This window comes from Petaurus breviceps, unplaced genomic scaffold (assembly GCF_028583685.1).
Source record: "Petaurus breviceps papuanus isolate PSGF00001 unplaced genomic scaffold, PetGlider_PUasm1.0 90723, whole genome shotgun sequence".
In the NCBI taxonomy this organism is placed as follows: Eukaryota; Metazoa; Chordata; class Mammalia; order Diprotodontia; family Petauridae; genus Petaurus; species Petaurus breviceps.
In genome coordinates this window covers 2,288,954-2,309,764 of record NW_027187323.1, presented here as the reverse complement: position 1 = coordinate 2,309,764, position 20,811 = coordinate 2,288,954, and the positions used below count along the sequence as shown (strand labels likewise).

General features: G+C 37.3%; 1 protein-coding gene and 1 pseudogene across 11 annotated transcripts in view; both read left to right on the top strand.

Moving 5' to 3' along the window:
• Positions 1-20,811, top strand: part of LYPD6B (LY6/PLAUR domain containing 6B) — a 242,919-nt gene that overhangs the window by 92,052 nt on the left and 130,056 nt on the right. The gene's annotated exons all lie outside the window — the stretch shown is intronic.
• Positions 5,389-9,662, top strand: LOC138145080 (sodium/potassium-transporting ATPase subunit beta-2-like; annotated as a pseudogene).

Genomic DNA, 20,811 nt, shown 5'->3' with positions numbered 1-20,811 from the left:
AGTTAGATTGTTAAACATGGAAATATCAAGTGTGTGCAATGAGTCTCTTTCATCAGATAAGCTATCTTTGTTGAGGGGACTAAAGGAATAGATTGGGTAGAACTGGTGGGTTTTGACACATCTCAAGAAAGTTGCCATTACGATTGAAAAGCTCTGAATGAAGACCGTGAGGATCATTTCTGAGGTGGTGTTCAGTATCAAACCTCACAAAGGGAGCCAGCCAGTGAATACTCTTCATTGTAATGCTGACTTTTGTATGCAGTAGCAGATGAGTGAAGGACTGCAATCATCTTAACACACTCCTACTATCTTTTGTTTTTGTTGTAATATTCAACTAGAATCATCTTTTAAAATGTTGGCTTTGCAATTTGTGATGTTCAGTGTGCTAGATAGTTTAACATTATTAATTATTTCCTGATGGTAAAGCAATGCCTGAGCACTTTTTCTCATGACTTGTACTTTTTTGTTTTGATGTATTCTTGATTGACTAAATGCACACAAGCATTTATAATTGTTAAACTCTGAAATTAAAATGTTGATTTTGCTGGATTTGCCATAAGAAACTTTTTTTTTTTAAAAAGTATGTGAAAAATAATTTCCATCTGCTAGTGCTAGCTGCTGGGAGAATGGAGAAAGGCTTCTTGAAGATCCTGAGTTTAAAACTGAGCCTTGAATGAAATCAGGGAAGCTGAGGAGGAGGTGATGAAGGAAAGTACTTCAGGCATGGGGGATAGACACTGCTACTGCAGATGAGATGGAGTCAAGAGATGAGAGATGCAGAGCTTGTGAGAACACCAAGGTCAGTGAAACTGGATTCGTGTAAGTGAAGTGTGTGGAACAGTAGTAAAGGGTCAGGTTATAAAGGTTTCTGGTAGGGTGGTGGTATCCTCAGCAGTAATAGGGAAGTTAGGAGGAGAGGAGAGTTTGGGAGAAAAGAAAGGTTCGGGAGACATAGATTCTGGGTAATTTAATCATTTTATGAATAAGGCCAGAAGGTTATTAATAAAAGGATGATCATTTGGCCATCTCTCTTAGACAATCATGGCAGTGGACTCAGTTATATATCCTTCCAATAGGGGTTGATGTCACCCCTGGACAGAGAAATATATCTCTATACCAGACCACTCCCAGTCTTGGGCTATCTAGCAAAAGGATCAGTCTTCACCTAAGCTTGAATAGAACACAGTGGGCTTCCCCACCTTAGATTAAATTCTTGCGAGGTTGGGTGGGGACTGACCAAGATCAAGGAGAGTCAGTACAATTTCATGATCAGTAATGTCCTTCTGAAGAAAAACTGAATGTTTAAAGTGAGGAATTTAGAAGAAGGGGAGAGTCTCTGAATCTTCCCAAAATATTAGTTATTAGTAGTCATTTCTTACATTCCCTCATTTGATTCTTGAGAGATGTGGCCTCCTCAGTGAATCACTAACTGATATGACAAACACTTCATCAAGGATTTATAGCTATGGGACTTAAAGGGGGAAACAATGTGAGAGGAAAAAGGGAGAAATTGTTGGGGCACTTTGCCAAAATCAAAGTGGGGCAACCCCCTTTGATAAGTAGACCATACAGATAAAAGGTGCAAAGGGAAAAAGTAAACAGCAAAGTAAAATTCATAAATGTATCTCCTTCAGTTCCTCTGGAAGGATCTGAAGCAGTACGGTGGTTTGGATGTGGTCTCAGGGTAGTTCTTTTCCAGCTCAGGTCACGTGTAGAAATTCTCTTCTCTGCTAAAAATTTCCTTGAAAATTGATCTTAATTTTAAATTTACTTTGCCAGTAACCAGGGCAGATAATGAAAATTAGCTCAAGCCCTATGTCTATTACTGGAAAATAAAATTTGGAACATTTTAGACCAGGGAATTTACAATTTTATGTTGGTCAGTTGTCATGTTGATATATACATGAAACTCAGATACAAACAGAAAATTAGAGCCCAATTTTTATACTTAACTTTATTCATTCCTACTTGGCATTATTCATCACCCCCATTAGGAGGATAAGAATCCACTAAGGAATGAATAACAGGATACTTTTTATAAGAAGACAGACTCTTAATACAAAAATGAATTTGTTTAAAAGTTGCTAGATCAACTTAATTGTAACAAAAGTTTCAAGCATGGTATATATAAATACACTAAGTAATCAGTTTTAAAATTACATATCAAGTTAGTTATTATAATAAAACCATTTTCAACTTCTAGCAATGTTCAAATGAATAGCCCCTAACAAAAGTGGTTATCTCTTTAATAGCTCAAATCTTATACCTGGCATCTTATTATAGTAACTCAGATATTCTCCACTATTAGCCTATAAGATAAAGATTTAATATTATGTTCATACTGATCATCTGATGTGATTATAGAAATTTGCCATAGAAGAATAGGGACATAAGGGAAAGTGTTTCCTTATTTTGATATTGATTCCAGGCAGAAGTTATGTGGATGGCCAACTGCATTGAGCCAGGTGGGATATTTTCCACTGAGGAATGTCATATTGGAGAAATTGAGAGGAGAATACTACCTTAAACCCATGTCAGCAGTCATTCTCCCAGACTTTCCCATGAGAATTCCATCTGCAGTTTATGCATATAAAACCCCATAGAGTTGGCTGGCATCATGGATCATTGGCTTAATAGCATTTCTGGATGATCATCCCTGGAATCAGACTCAGAATAATATCAGTTAATAGTCCCATAAGGTCTTAAATAGCAAGTTCCAATAATCAGAGTTCAGGTGGGTTCAGTTCTCAGGGATCACATTATTATTGACTATAATCTCACATTGGTAACAGTAAGAAATTCATCACAGAAAAATCCTATCTTGATATAACTTGTACTCATGTTAAGTGGATACTTTTTTATCCCTAAATTCAATTGCTTTTAAGATGCTCAATAATAAACAACAAACAATTTGGGATGAGATATATAAATATTATAACCCAAAATTGTATACAGATTAGATAATGTTTCATATATATAGTAAAACATGTTCAGTTATTAACCATGTTCAAATGGACATAAACCCAGAATACTGCTCTCAGAATCCCTTTAAACCATGTCATTTGCATCCATATCTACACATTCTAATTCCAGATTAAATAACAAATTTAAATAAAATTAGATTTCCCTTAGGGTGACACAAGATAGTTCATAAATTACTACTCTTTAGTAACATAACTGTCAGTACTGAAATCCTATTCATTAAAACAAAAACAGAAGAGGCTCCTGATTTTATCCTCACAACTAAATAGATTTACATCTTTGTTTCACAAGCTTATTTACCTTTGTTTAATCACACTCATATCATTCTGAAAGAATGAAATATTCAGGAATTTAATCATGACAAGTTCAAGCACTAATTCAACTCTTGCTTAGGCCATGGAATGACAACAAATTCAGATCAAAACAGCAAGATCTTTCCCATTTACAGGTCATTACAGCAATTTAGATGCCTTAGTATTAATCTACTATAATATATTCAGCATTGCAATGGCAAATTTCCACTTTGTCTACAATGATAATAGAAATTTGCTATGAGAGTAATAAGCAGGGACATAGTTATAACAGTATCAAAACTGGTTCTCGAGGACAACACCTCTCTAAGTAGCCTATACCATATGGAACAAGGTGGACAGATTTCTTGTGTGGGAAAATGGATTTAAAAGGGTTTTATCTTTGCCTTCTCAAGATAATCTCCCTATTTATTTCCAGGGACAGATATGGACAGATATTTTCACTAGCTTTAAATCTCAGATATTGCTTCCACTGAGTTGCTGACTGCTGATTTCTCTGCAAGTACCCATTTAAGACAGTCCAAGGACATAGCAAATCTAAGAATGAAACTATTGAAACTTAGTAAAATGAAGAATGAAATATTCAGGGTCCACCCCCAAAATAGAAGCTTTCTCCTCAAACTATAAAGCCTCACTTCTCAGAGTAGATCTGGATACAATTGTTATTAATGCTATAAATTTAAAAATAATTAGCTTACAAATAAAATTAGTAGACTGTCTAAAAAATCACACAAAAGTTTTTTGTTTAGACATTCCTTCCTAAAAGTATTTCCCTTTCTTAAAAACAGCTTAAAATTTATCCTGATGTTAAAAGGAATAATCACTAAACTTCCAAGAAGTAAATTAGTTGGAAACCTCTAAAATTACAGATATCTCTCTTATTCAACCTTAGAGCAAAAATAAATCTTTAAAATTGGAACTTATCAAGACAAAGTTGGTGTAATTTGTCTTTAAGTATTATATATTTGTCTTTATATATTTTATAAATTAATTTGTAATATATAATATATTATATTGCATATAATATATATTATATATAATAATATATATAAATAATATATAATAATAAAATAAACAAATTCTATAAATTAATTTGTCTTTAAGTATTATAAATCCCCAAAATGCCATAAAACCAAAATTCTTAATCATCACAAATTCCTAAGTACCACACCCCTGTAGTCAAAAAGTGTTTACAATGAGGAAGAGATTCAGGTTTTGTTTTGTTTTTTTAATTTCTGGAGGGCAGTTGGGGTTAACTTGGCCCAAAGTCACATGGCTAGTTTTTGTGTGTGTGTGTTAAGTGTCTGAGGCCAGATCTGAACTCAGGTCCTCCTGGCTGCAAGGCCAGCACTCTACTCACTGTGTCACCTAGCCGCCCCTAGAGATTCAGTTTTTATAAGTCAAAAAGAAAAAGATACCCAATTAAATTAGCCTTATCACTATAACAAAGTTTACCAGACCTTTAAAAATTTACTCAATGTCTTTTTCATGCCTTATCACTAGAAAATGAAGAAATAAGTTACTTTCTGGAATCCCACATAGATGGTGAATATGTGAGAGTTCACTTAAACCCCTAGGAAAAAACTTCCAAATTAACATATATACACATACCCATCTTTAACGGTATTTTGTATTCACCCCTTAAAGCAAAATTAATTTTTATGAGTGGAGTTTGTCAAAATTAAGTTGTTTCTAGATGTATATAACCTCCACCAAGTATAAATAACCTTAGATAACACTCACACTACATTATAAATTGGCTTGAAAATATCACTCCCATTTTGTGCAAGGATGCCCATTTTACTCAGCAGGAATTCCACAACACAGAAAACTCTTGTATAGAGTTGATAAGAATTTATGACTAGATAGTTCCAAGAGCCCTGCACTGCTGAGAAGCTGAGCCTTCACCCTGCGACCCCTGCCCCAAGTCCTTGGCTGCTTCCTGCACAGCTGCACCTTCCTTCCCAGTCTCCCTACACCCTCAGCGTTCAGCCGCTGCCACCTTTGCCTGCCTCTTCCTTTCACCAGGGACTGTGTGATGTCGCCCCTTCTACCTTTGCCTTCAACATCTCTAACTCAAGATTTCGGGGACCCCCTCCTTACTCCACGTGGCTTCTTTGCACCCCAGCTCTCCTTACATCCTCTTCAGGTCGCTTATTTTACACCCACTGTTTCTTCTCTGGGCTGTTTTGGGGGGGTCATCACTGCAATTCCCCATTTGGGCTTTGCTCCTCTCCACTCTACGTTGACTGCACCTCCTTTTTTGTTGCCTTAGTTTCATGCCTAGCGCCTTTTTTCTCCATCTCCACTGTAGCCTCTGGTGCTCCCACTCCCTCCGCGGGGCATCGCACCCAAGAATCCAAGGCAAAGCCTCGGGCTAGACATGCTCGGCTCCATGGGGGGTCTTCCTAGCCCATTGCACAGCTTTCCCGGAGGTCCCCCCCATCCAGCGCCCCTGCTAGCGCCCCTTCTCCCTGCCTCTCGTCCCCCTTCTCCAGGCCTGCCTAGCCCTCAGTCCCAGAAATGGTCAATGAAAAGGAGAAGACCGGTGGACAAGTGTTGGAGGAATGGAAAGAGTTCCTGTGGATGGAAAGAGTTCGTGCGGAACCGCGGACTCATGAGTTCATGGGCCATGCCGGGAGCAGTTGGGCCTTCATCCTCCTCTTCTACCTAGTCTTCTATGGGTTTTTAACTGCTTTGTTCGCCCTTACCATGTGGGTCATGCTGCAGACTGTCTCAGACCACATTCCCACATACCAGGACCAGTTTGCAACACTGGGCCTGATGATTCATTCCAAAACAGAGAACCTTGAGGTTTTGGTCAACCTCAGTGACACCAAGAGGTGGAGCCAGCATGTGCAGATACTCGATAAATTCCAGGAGCCCTACAATGACTCTATCCAGGCCCATAAGAATGATGTCTGCCGCCTGGAGCACTATTAGGAACAAGGGGAAATTGGAGTTCTCAACTATCCCAAGTGGGCTTGTCAGTTCAACAGGACACAGGGTGACTCTTCAGGGCTTAGCGACCCTACCCACTATGGCTATAGTACTGGCCAGCCCTGTGTCTTTATTATCAAGATGAACAGGGTCATCAACTTCTATGCAGGAGCCAATCAGAGCATGAATGTTACCTGTGCAGGGAAGAGGAATGAGGATGCCAAAAATCTTGGTGACTTTGCTATGTTCCCTGCCAATGGCAACATTGACCTGATTGATGTATTTTCCCTACTAAGGCAAGCAGTTCCACGTGAATTATACACAGCCTCTGGTGGCTGTGAAGTTCGTGAATGTGACCCCCAACGTGGAAGTAAATGTTGAGTGCCAAATTAATGCAGTCAACATTGCCACTAATGATGAGCGTGACAAGTTTGCTGGCCAAGTAGCCTTCAGACTCCGATAATAAAAAAGACCTAACCTCCCTCTCCCTCTCCCTGTCCTCCAGGGCTTTACAGAACATGCTTTCTGGATGCCTCCTTCTCTGCCCAATGTCCTTTCCCAGCCCCTCCCCAACTCCCTCCTTTCCCCAAAGGTATTTTTTTTTACCACAGAGCTATAATTCCATCCACTCTTTCTTAACTCCCATCCCAGTTGGGTGGTAGCCATTTTGGTTCCCTGGAAGGAAACCTTCTCTCGCTGTTGGTAAGCAAGAAATTTAGAGCAGGGAGGCCGTCTTTTGCTCCTTTACTGACAAGTTTGTTTCCAAGGCCTTCCAGGTACTTGTATGACTACTGGTGAAATACTACAATTACCCCTCCTTCCCTCCTTTTTCCTGTTTCTGTGGGCACAACAAATGCTCCCTCTTCTCAGTTTTCATGGTTTCCCTAGCAGTAGTGGTGGTAAGAGTGTCCTGTCAGTGAGGGTCACTCATTTCCCCTTTCCCTTTTATCATCCATCTTAATGACTTGGATAAGATATTTGGGAACCTATCTTGGGCCCTCCTTTCTCCCACACTTAATCCTGCCATTTTTCCCATCTGCTTTCCTCACCAAAAGCTCTTTAGGTGGCCATTTTTGAGTTGAAGATGGGGTTTGTCCAACTTTTTCCCCTCATCCATTTTCCATATTCCACTTCTTAATGAAGCCTTTAAATTGCCATTTCTAGGTCTCCTTGTTCATCCAATTCCTTACCCCCTTCTCCATAAGGTCTGAGCTGAAAAAATGGGGTGTCCTCTCTCCTCCCTTGGGCTCTAAAGGGGGGTATTTAAGAATAGAGAAGCCATTTTGTTTCTTGACTGAAAATTCCCAAACTCTGTCCCTACCTCATTCCTTTTGGATACTTTCCATAACCTGCTATCTGCTGCTCCAAAAGACATTTTTATCTCAGCATAATTTCCTTATAAACATTTACCTAGAGCATTTTCCCATCTCCCACCCCCAGGTCCATTTTCCAGTGCTTTGGGTGGCCATCTTGAATTGGCTTTCCCTTCCTGTTGGCCACCTTGGAAAACCTCATCTGGCCATGGTAATATGCCATCTTTCCCTGTGCCTTTCCAGTCTAGTTTTTCTTAGCAAATTACTGGCTGATTACTAGCACTCCCTTTCCATTTAATATAAACCTGAAAGTTTTAAGTCCCCCTCTCGATTTGGAAATGGCTTCCTCTACTCCAAACCCCCTCTGCCTTTTTAGCCCTGTAATTCCCATAACATGTTTAAAGCGGCCCCTGCTCAGAAGTATTTTTTTAATCACAGAAGTGTTTTAATACTTCCTTTCCTCTTTTCCATCCCAAATCTATTCACTATTAATGCTGCACTCTCCTTCCTTGGATCTGTCCCTTTTCTCTTGAAATCAGGTCAAGGCCTGGGTTCAAATCCTGCCTTTGATACTTAAACCTGTGTGACCATGGTTAAATTTCTTAATCTTTTTTGAGCCTCAGTTTCCTCATCTGTAAAATGGGGATAACACCTGTAATACCTATCTCACAGGGTTGTTTTGAGGTTAAAATGAGATAATGTATGTAAAACATGTTTCAAAACATAACTAGATATATAAATGTCAACTCTTATTATTCTGAATCACCCACCTCTGTTCCCATTTTCCCTTACCTCAGATGCCCAGAGGTCTGCCTCTACAGTTATTTAATGCCTGTGTCAGATCTACTGTAAAAGATAAAAGTACAATACAATGAGAGATTATATACATAAACATATATATATATCACCCCCCACCAAAAAAAAAGATAGTTCCAAGAATTATTCTAGGCTCATAAAAGAGATTTTACAAGGTCTTCTTTGTACACATCCATTTTTCTTTTTAAAATACCTGTGTTAATACTTGTTTAAAATAACAACTCAAATAACTTAGTTAACAGTCTCATAATTTTCATAACAGAACAATAATTTTAGGTGAACTTCCTCTTAATATAGGCAAAACTTGGAAGTTTATAATTTCTCAAATTACAGTACTTTAGAATATTACAACACATGGTCAGCAAGGCTGATAGAATGACCTAACAGCTTCCTAACTCATCCACTGTTTTTGTTTGACAGTACAATTCTTAATCTGATGTCATCTAGATTATAAGAGAAGTTGTTTTTCTAACAATGTAGCTGATAGAATTTTTTACCAAATTTCACAATATGAGAAAATTTAGAAGCATAACAATACCATAAACAATATTACATATTTAAATCTTGGAACAAAACCCATTGCCAATCAGGTGACCTTAATTTAGTTGAATGCACTTCTGAATTGCCTTACACAGAAAATCATTCATCTCATCAACATTGGCATTGTATATCGATCACATTTAAAAACCCATGTAAAATTATCAAGTATGAAGCAATTATATCCAATTAAAGAGACAATAAAAACAGTTATTTCATTCATATAGCTATTGCCCTATGCCAAGCACTTTACAATTGTGTGATCTTCACAACAACCCTGGTGGGTGGCTTCTATTATTATCCCCTTCCAGAACAGTAAACTGAGGCAAATAGAACTTTCTTAGGGCCATATAGCTAATAAATTTCTTAATGCCAAGTAACAAATATCTTTTCCTGTGAGGTTGTAATTTACCATAATAGTACTGATATGGAAAGAACTCTCAGACCCTGTTCTATTTCCTTCAGGTCCAGATTTGACTTTAAATCACATCAAATCCAAATTTATAATCACTAATGGTAACATTTTAATTTCTGAAATCCAATATTCTTACCACTTTAAAAGAAAAAGATCATCCATAAATTCATATAGTTCCGCCCACCTTTGTTTAAAGACACATAGTGACAATTCCCAGCTCCAAATAACCTCTTCTCTGCTTCCTTAAAAGAGGTAGGTTAAAAAAAAAAAGAAGGTAGGATCCCTTTCCTCTACCTTTGAGACTTATTAGATAAAGAGTTGCCCAGATAAAGAGTATTCCAAGCTCCCCATTCCCACCCTCCTGAGAATTTCAAGCTGCATATACTAGGAAATACAAACAGTTTAAATTCATACCTGTTTTTATCAGGTTAGCTTAAAATGTGCTGGGCTAAGCTATCCTAAGACTCAAGGTTAACCTGAGGCTTTTGGTCCAGGCAGAGACCTAAGAAATTTGATTTAATGCTGGCTGGCATGGTCTGTTATCCCAGGCAGAAACCTTAAGCAGAGTTACTTAACTAATTGAACAGTACAAAAGAATGTTTAAGATTTTATATAATAATCACAACTCACAATAACCAAGATCATTAGCATACCCAATATTTATGTAGTATTACATTTAATAAGGCCTTCCTACAGATTTATCCTGAAAAGTGGATGGACATGATTACTCTTAGGCTAGATCTGGTTACAGACTGATTTCTAAAAATCTTTTCCTTTGAAGTTTCTAGTTCTTAATTGAAGTTAAATCACTGCACTTTAACCACCCAAGTATTGAGGTTGGATCCTGAAATCTTAAAATACTGGTACTGTAACTCAGTTACTAATTTGCTACTTATTTTTTTTACATCTGTCTTAACAATTTAAATCCACAACCCAAAAGAATTAAAGGTTTCACATTTCTAACAATCTAATACAATAAATTATCAAATTATCATTAGGCATTATCTTTGTGCACATTACAAATCACATAACTGAGGTAACTTGGCTTAAAATCACATAGCTAACAAGTTTCCTGATGTAGCATGATCATAAATAACAAATTTCACTTAAAATGAGATGAGAATAAATTCAATTATACCTAGATCTATTTTCCAAATATTATCATACAGAATCTTAACTTATAATTTCAATTATTTAGTATTATATTTTATACAAGGACTATTTATTCCAAGCATTTAATATATAATGGAATTTACTATTTCTAGCTATTCTACTGCCAAAGGATTTTTAAGTGATTGTATAGAACAAGAGGGACTTGAAACACATGTTGTCCCCCGTCATAATTTCTCCTACCTCTCTATAACTTTTCTCTATTGACTTTAAAATCAAGCTACAAAATTTTTTTATATAACCTTGGGCAAGTTACTTAACCCCAATTGCTTTAAAAAAAAAAGTGTCAAACTTCCTCACACTCTCTCAACATGCTTTAAACTATCTGAAGTGGGCACAAGGGCACCCAGAGCAATTATCCAGGGACAGGAGAGGCTTGGAGCACATTCACTTGATGCTGCCTGCCTGCTGAGTGTGGAGTTTTGTCCCCAGTTTGTCCCCAAATCATCTACCTTCCAGATTTTCTGCTTAAGCCTTTATTTCTCTTTCCTAATCTTTCAAACCCATTACTCACACTATCCCCACTTTCCTTTACATTTCAACCATGTCCCAGACTGCACATACTGTTATTAAACCAATGTCTTATTTTCCCAATCTATGGAGTTAATTTTAACCCAGGGCATTCTCTTCGTTAATCTTCATATCACTAAATTCAGGTGTTCTCTAGGACATTAAAGATCTCCAAATTGCTCATTCCCTCCAAAGGAGATAGAAACTTGCATTGTCTATTCCTAGTCTCAATATAGGAAGAAGTTTGTGGGACAAATCCTTAGATGTTTTTTAGTAATTACATAAACTTTTAGGAGACACGCTGTGGCTTATGTTCCTGTTGAAACACAAGAGTGGGGCTCTGGCTCCTCCCAAACCCCATTAACAGATTACAAAAGATTTGACTGTCTAATTAACAGTTTTCCAAATTAAAAATCATACTCACTGTCCCTTTTTGTCCTGCTTCTCCTCACCTTTTAGAATCTGGAGAGAGTTCACACTGTAGAAATCAAGAGAGCTGTCGTTTTCTCACATCCTTTATCAACATTACTTACAAAAAACAGCTTTTACAACGTTAACATACATTTTAAACAAATCACTGAAATCCGAAAGTGATTACATTTAAGGTTATGATATTAAAGCCAAGATCATTGTGTCTTAAAAGACAAACTTATTTTTGCAGTTTTAAACACATTGCCCTGATATTGTGGGATGGAGGTGGGGTAAAGACAGTTCTTTTGATTTAATTTAAATATAATCTATAAACTTTATTTAAATCTGAATTCATCTAACTTTGGAATAACAAAAAACTTAGCTTTCCCTCATCAGTTCTTGCTATTTTCTGGCTACTTGGTTTATATCTTTATCAGTACAAAGCTGCTATTTGAGCTTCATCCAAAGAAAAACAAAACATGACCTTTTTACTGAGAGAAAGATATTTTCTCTGATTCTGTCTCCCAAACTACCTCCTGGGAGAGTCTCACCCTGCTTTTTCAGTTCCCTTACTTAACAAGCTAACTTTAGAAAACCTTACACAAATGGATACGGAGACAAACTGAACAGAGCCTTAGTGAATGACCCAGACAGTGAAAAGTTGAAATTAAAAGTATTTTTCTTACTTTAATATCTCCCTTAGTTTGCTCACTTTACCTGACAGCAAGAATCCTTTTTGTCACACCTCACCCTGAAAACACTAAGAATAGGGCCTCTCAAGGCATTCTTAGGCCATTTTACACACCTCTCTACTTCTTTACTCAAAAAGTTCCTTTCATACACACACAGAGCTTAATTTATATGTAACCCCAAGAGCTTGAAAGCAAGGATTGTAGTTTTAGAGATTCTCTCCCAGAATATTGGCATGCTGCATCTTCTTTTTCAAACCCTAGTCCTTCAAGACATTTGGAATACATTGGAATATATTGCTGGTATTTTGGGGGCTTACCAAACAATTGGTTTCTTAAGCTGAATATCCTTAACGCTCCAAATTTCCCAGGTGGCCTTTACTGTGTACACTGGTTTTCTCTCTCTCATCGCCATCTAGCTTACTTCACAGGATCTTTTTCAAGTAGATGCCATCTATCTGATGATTGCCTCCCTGTGAGAGTGAAAATTAGAAAAAAGCTGAGGCAAAAAACACCAAAACCAGACATATAAACAATGTATGTTTACCTAGATAAAACTTATTTGTTGGTAAAAGGGAGAGTCAGATCACAGCCAGAGTCCTAACAGAGAACTCCCCTTGTGGAGAAATCCTCCATGTGGGTCCAATTGAGGGGGCCTCCTTGTTGAGAATCTAGAGTGAAAGGCTCTAATCCTTTCATGGTTAGCCATAACTGACATTTAAAAAGGTTCACAAAACATAGTTCCTGATTAATCAGTTTATTAATAAGGCCAGCAAGTTATTAATAAAAGGATAGTTATTTTGCTGAGGTTTAGGGGTGATGGAACCCCAAAATAATGACATGAGAGTCCTGCCTGAATGAATTCGACCCAAGTCTCATCTGCCATATTGGCCAGATTCTTAAGGAATCTGAACATTTGTATCACTACTGCAAGTGGGCCAGATTGAATCTGAGCATTTTCATGGAAACAAGATGGATCTTATATATAGAATAAGACTGTGGGAGGGACCTAGGGTTGAACAAGTAGTCTGGGGTGATTGGAGGAGGGGTTTAGGGAGCATTTTTTTTTTTTTTTGCCTTTTGGAGGGCAATCGGGGTTAAGTAACTTGCCTAAGGCTACACGGCTAATTGTGTGTGTGTGTGTGTGTGTGTGTGTGTGTGTGTGTATGTGTGTGTTGTGTCTGACCGGATCTGAACTCAGGTCCTCCTGACTAGGGAGCATCTTGATGAGAATGATGGCTCTGGGAACCCCCTTGAACTCTCCTTAAATCTTCCCACTTGATGAGGCCATAAGTCTTTCATTATTGCTAGGCCCAAATCTCTAAATCTTTCTAGCCTAGCCCTCCATTGTCCAGCTACTTTCCACCCTTAATCCTATCAAAATATTTATACCCAAACCTGTTACCCTTAAACTAGCCTAGCCCTCCGTTGTCTGTCTTTTCCAGGTAGCCTTCAGCTATTTCCTACTCTTAATCCCATTCCTGGAGTCTGACCTCAGTTCTGTCCATAGACTCCTCCTCAAGCCCCTCCCCAAGCCTCTCCTCTAGACCACCTCTAGATCCCTCCCACAGTCTTTCTGTATATAAAATCCGTCTTGCCTCCCTGAAGGTGCTGAGATTCAGTCTAGTTCAGATTTAGTCTGTGTTAGAGTGTTCTGACCTGCTTGTCAATATGAGCAGCACAAATGCTTAGGCTCCTTGAGTCTACCCATTATGGCCAATCTTTAATAAGCTTTGTTTTACTTTGGCTGAGAGAAGTTTTGAGTTGAATTCCTTTGGCAGGACCAGTGTGTCAGTATTTGGGGGTCTCAAGCACCCCTAAACCTAGACCTCAACAGTTAGTAATAATCATTTCTCACAACTGGATCCCTTGAACCTTAAGATAGATCAATGCTTTAAGGAACCAACAGTACCTATGACCCACCTTGGTATAAACCTCTGCTTTCCCTTTTGCCCTACAAAGGAGGTCACCAGAAGAAGCAATTTCCTGGCAGGGATCATGATCATACAGACTTGATGCCATTTTTTTGCCTCTTTCGCATTCCTCTTTCCCACTACTTCATTCCCTACAGAAGTGGCAAATTTCCAGAGATCATAGGAGTGCATTGTTCTTCAACAAAGCTTTGATATACTTTTTTTCCTGAAGGCAAGGAGAAGAAGGAAAGGGCTTTTGTTGGCTTTCATTTATGTCATTGGGGTGGTTTGGCTTCTGTCCTATTATCTTGTAGCTGTACTGTAATGAGTCTTTATTTAGGCAAATGTCCGTGGAATAATTAATCAACTAGAGAAGAATGTTGGTCATCGATCTTAAGCATGCTGGCAGACTGTTTTGTATGGAAAGCGTCTTGCTAGCTTCAGACCACAAAATTCTAGATGTGCGTTCAAAAATCAATTGATTTTGAACTCCACCTTCTCTCCATACTCAGTTTAAAAAAAGTCAGAAAGTGAGGAGGAAAGGATTAGGTTTTACCTTCCTGATTTGGATTAGGATCTGATTCAAGTGATTGCAAATGTCAGAGAGAGGGATACTGCCCAAATTTTTGTCAGCCACTTTACAATTTCCTTTAACATTGCTATTCTGTTGGTCATCTCCAAAGCCTGAGGGAATCCAAATAGCTGTAGCCACCTGATTAGAGCATTTATTCTGAAAGTCAGGATTTCTAGGTTCTGGTCCTACACTTTGCCAATAAATTGTGTGATCTTTTAGAAATTACTTCACATTTTGTTCTCATCTTAAATGAGTTGTTTGGGCTGTGTTACCTTAAAGGTTCCTTCTATCTCTAAAGTTCCATGATTCTAAATATATTCATTCATCTGCCTTTTTTAGTGAACAAGAGAAGCAGAATATAGTTTCATTTTTTAGGTCAGTGAACAAACATTTATCAAGCATCTACCTAACTATGCTTTTTTGTTGTTGTTTAGTCACTTTCAGTCGTGTCTAACTCTCCATGACCCCATTTTGGGGTTTTCTTGGCAGAGATACTGGAGTGGTTTTTCATTTCCTTCTCTAGCTCATTTTATAGAGGAGCAACTGAGGCAAACAGGGTTAAATGACTTGCCCAGGGTCACACAGCTAGTAAATATCTGAGGCCAGATTTGAACTCAGGAAGATACAGACTCCAGACCCAGGACTCTATCCACTGTGCTACCTAGCTGCCCTAGTGTTTGAGATACTGTGATAAGTGCTGGGAAAGTATGCTATGTAATTTCTTTTTAGGGTCAGTTTTGAAATTCTGGATCAGTACCATTTTTAAGGCTTCAGTAGAGACATCTGTCAATCATAGGACCATAGATTTAGAGCTGGAAGGGACCTTAGAAGCCTTTGAGTCCAGCCCTCTTATTTCACAGATGAGGAAAATGTAGATAAGAAAAGGCTAAGTGATTTATTTGCCCAGGGTCACATAGCTACTAAGTGTTAGAGGTAGGATTTGAACTCTGGTCTTCTGGATTCTAAGCTCAATGGTCTTCTATACTATTAGAATGAATGTGTGTATGTGTGTACAAACATATATATATATATATATACACACACACAGAGACAGACATATATACACATATATACATATATGTGTGTGAATGCTATGGAAAAAGAAATCTGAGGTATAATGGTGTCATAGCATGAAGAGATTGCTTCTTTACCTCTTAGGTGATGCAGAAGTAGGGTAGGGGCAGAGTATCAGCTCTAGTCCCAAGTCCTATACTTAGGAAACCCACTTAAAATTCAATTATGCAATTAACTTTTTATTTTCTTGTAGATTCAGTTTTTAACCTATTATTAAATAAAAGCCAGAGCCCTAGATTTAGATTCAAAGTATTTGTATTCAATTTCCATTCCTGGTATTAAACTTGTGTGACTTTTTTTTGGGGGGGGGGAAAGACTCACTTTATTCCTTTAGGTTCCTGTTACCTTATTGGTTGGAAAAAATAAGGGACCTAGACTCAACTCAGTGTCCTGAAAAGATGAGAAAAGTGTATCTTTTCACAGATTGTCTCGGTATCCCAGTATAATAATTCTGAGAGTTATGTCCCCAAAACTTGTGATGTAACTTTGGGTGAATTTTTGTGGTATGATAGCCCAGTTCTTTCTTTCAGTTCCTTAGCATTCAACCTAGATAGGTTCACATCCCTCCATTCTTAGCTTAATCCCAGACATTTGTTAGTTTTCCCTTTTCTTTATTTCTTGATTTGGGGATTGAAATTGTCTAGATGCTCAGAGTAGTCTATGACTAAAAACGACATTGCAAATAAGGACAAAATATTTACTAGTTTATTAATTTTTGTTTACATCAGTCTGTTTTCCAACTCCATTACAAAGGATTACATAGGAAGTAAAAATAAAAGCATAGCTTAATGTAGTTCTGTAGTATGTGTGGGGGAAGGGTATATTTATGGGGAAAGAGCAACATTTTCTGTATTTATTTGTAAGAGGAAGGATAACTGTATAGAAATAACTCTTTGGTTGGAAAGAAGATAGGAATCAATTTAAAAATATATCCAGAGATACTAAATATAGTATGGTATAGTAGAAGAGCAAGCAAGTGAGAACTAGGAAGTGTGGATTCTTATCTCTGGTTCATCATTCATAAAGTGTATGACCTTGAACTAACAAATGAATCTCCTGGACCTCAATTTCTTTATCTTTAATACGATGGGGTTGAACTAGAGCAGGACTTTGTAACCTTTTTCTGTGTTTGTGTTTGTCCTGGACCCCTTTGGCAGTATAGTGAAGATTATGAACCCCTTCCCAGAATAATGTTTTTAAATTTATAAAGTAAAATACATAAGATTACAATTAAAACTAATTATATTGAAACACGGTTATCAAAATATTAAACAAACACTGTCATTCTCACCCCACTCCCCATCCTCTCACAGGTTAAGAATTCCTGGATTAGACAATTTCTAATGTTGCTTTTTCAGTTCCAACTCAAATGATAAGCATTCCAGTAGGAATTCAGTGACTTGTTCCTGTGGTTGGCCATGTGAACAAAAAGTTCAGGGACTGAATCTAGGAATTTTCTCAGGAGAATCTCTTCCTCACAGGAGGAGAGTAGTCCATGAAAAGGATTACCTGTGGCCATAGTGTATCTTTTCTTTGGCTTGTAAAGAGCACTTTTTCTGAAGAGCTTCTCCAGACCTGCCCAGGCAGAAAACCTTTCCCTTATCCTGAAACCTTCCATCCTTAACATCTCCTGTGTGTTTTAATGATATGTTACCATGTTGGTTTGTTTAGATATGCCACACTTCTGTCTGTCTTTGGCAACCATCCTGGACTAGCCTGCTTTTGTTAATCACATGGATGTAAGGTATTATGTTCCCAAGTGGATGTAGAAAAGATATTTTGATTGAAGTGCAAATCCTCAACCACATGAGCTACTTAGGTTTAACAAAGTGTATTAGACCATTACAATCTGGAGCATCATAAATCATAGGGATCATTTCTTTAGTTCCTTTTCTAAATCCTCTAGTCCCTAGTTTTTCCTAGTTAGGTTGACTTTTATCAACATCTGTTTCTTGGGATGTGATCTCAAATTGCGGTCCTGAACTTGCTCCATCTTACATTCCTTTATTTCTTGCTGTTGCTGGAATTGAACATGTTTTCACTTCTTTGGGGGCTGTGTCTGTGGTAGCTGGAAGGGCTGACAGACAGAAAACTTAATCTTAAGGGTTTTGCTCTCTGCAGACAGTGCTAATATAGTAGAAGACAGTTATTATCATCATCATAAGAATTAACAACAATGCCAACAAATTATATACTTTAAAACTTAAATAAAACATTCCTTACAAAAACTCCATAAAATAGATAGGGCAGGTACTCTTATTTTGATTACATGGATGAAGAGACTAAGGCTCAGAAAAGAGAAGAATTTGCCCAGACACACAGCTAAGAGATGTTAGAGGTGGGTCTTGAACCCAGGCTTCTTTCCACTATACATAGTTGCTTTCTGATTCATGAATCTCTTATATAATGTCCCTGGCAAATGATCATCCAGCTTTTGCCTAGATATGTGTAATGATAGGGAAATATCTCCTTAATGAAGCAGCCCAGTTCCTTTTCAATCAACTCTAATTTTTAGGAAACTCTTCCTTCATCATATTGAGTGAATATTTATTCCTATATAATGTTTATCCATTGGTTCCGTCCTTTAGACCCAACAGAGTATAAATCTAGTACAGTTGTTTCCAAACCTTTTTAATTTGCATACTCCTATAACTAAAACATTTAATAACATATCACATATATATAGCTATATATGTATATGCACATATATTCATGTATAATATGTGTATTTATACAGGCATGCATATACATATGAAAACATGCATATCTACACATGTATCTGCATGCAAATATGCCCATATCTGTATGCACACATGTGTATGCATACATGTGTGTATGCATGCAAGCACACACATGTGTCTAGGTTTTAGACCCACACAATTATACATATGTATATATACAAAGGTATGTCTTGTACATGAATGTGTGTATACATATAAACATATACATGTGTGTGTGCATATATATATGTTGCACACATACACACACACAATGGGGATAGGACCTAGATGTCTCTGATTCATTGATATAGGGAACTGTCAGTTGAGGAAATTCTCTATCATTGCATGTTGGAATCTTCTTTGAAATGTATTAGTCTTAAAGAGTTGCCTAGAGCCTTGAGAGGTTAAATGACTTGTCCAGGGTCACACAGCCAGTATGTGTCAGAGACTACACTGGAGCTCAAGTCTTTCTAGGTTTAAGGTCCACCCTCCCTTCTCTACCCACATGATTATTGTCGTTTCTTCTTTCTCCTCTGTTAACTTTAGTTTCCTCATCTATAAAATGGAGATAATAATACCTCATAGGATCATTGTGAGGATCAAATGAAAGAATATTTGCAAAGCACTTTGCAAATCCTAAAATACTATATAAATATTAGCTATGCTTATTACTTCTATATCACTTCCATGTACCATCATACGAATACTTATGTACATTATAAAATTTACATAAAAATAGAAATTAAAAGGATGAGCTAAAGATAAAGTTTGGAAAATCATATTTTATTAATGGTACAGAACCTCTTTGCCTTGCTATTATTGTTAAGCATATTTTAGTGAGAGCGACATGATCTAATATGCTTCCTTATTTTTGAAAATATTGCTTCAATACTTTGGGCTATAGCAATTCAAAGGTCTGGTTATAAGTAAGTTCAGTTTATTTTGATTCTTGATTTTAATGGTTGTCAAAACTGAAAAATATTCCTTACAAAGATCCATAAATCCAGAAGGAGGAAGGGCAGCATTAGCTGCACTTACTAAATCATGACATTAATTTTTCGATCCCATCCACCCATTATTGTGCTGAGCTTTCCTTGCAAGCAAGCCTCAGCTAATTCTGGGATTTAGTATTCCTGACACTCTTTTTACAGCCCCATGCCATGATTTTGCATTCTCTCTGGTCTCTGCCCTTGCTTCCATATTTTGTGTATATCTTTATTAAATATAGGTTACTTGATGAGTTCTTTTACGCTAGCTTTGGCATCTTCAGACAATTATTCTTTTCCTCCTATTCTTTGGAATTGTTTTTCTTTGTGTTTCCTGAATTTCATTTTTGAGAGCTTCATATCCCTCCTGTGTTAAACTTACCTCTGTGGAAGAAAAAGTCAATACTATGCACAAGTCTCTCAGAAACAAATTTGTTAATTATCTAAACTCAAGCATCTCTGCTTAGAGAGAGAGAAATCCAAGGGGACACAGCTCCATCCTGCTTTTGAAAATCTCTCTGACCCAAACCATTTCCTCCTGATAATTCATAGAGTTCAAGAACAAAGACCAGATTTTACAGAAAGATTAAACAAGTGTATAAAGTTAGGTAATAGTTTTGGATTTGTCAAACAGAACAATAAGTAACATTACTTGGAGAATTGTTTCCCTAAACCCATTCAGGGAAGGAAAGAAATGAAGTATTGCTTTTAATTGAATTAATCAAAGGGCCTCCTGCCTTTGTCTAGTCACCATCCTAATTCTATCACAAAAAATTATGATTTTAGGCACTGGTTAGGCCTTTGTAACAAGGATTTCAGAGGAGGACATTGATTAAGGTCTGATAAGGCTTATTTTATTCTGATCAGCACAAAAGGACTTGAGACTGAAAAATTTTATTTCTAAATATTTTCCTAAAGAGGGAACTAGATATTATAGGGAAAATAGCAGGCTTCCAAATATCCCTCTTTTGTTTAAAGAACAAATTCATCACAAACAGAATCTATGTTCGTTAATTCCAAAACAACACTAAAAAAAACCCAACAACCTGTCCTTGTCCTTTAGGCTACAAATAATCAGTAGCTAGATATAATAGTGTAGGTGGTTCGTTGTAAATATGGAGCTCACTGCATTTTGCTTTAAGACAGAAGGTGCAGAAGAACAATAAGATGAAGAGAAATATTATTCCAGGTGATATGACAGTACACTAAGTAGCATCATAGAGTTAGGTATTGCCTGGAATGTCTCATATTATATTGTTGGTGCTATAAAAAGCTCTGCAGTAGGTAGAGACAGAAATCCAGTGTTAAAACACAGTTGAGTCCTTTAGTTTCTATTCATTCTCATTCTCTCCCTCTGTCTCTCTCTGTCTCTCTGTCTCTGTGTGTGTGTCTCTCTGTCTCTCTCTGTCTCTGTCTCTCTCTCTGTCTCTCTCTGTCTCTCTGTCTCTCT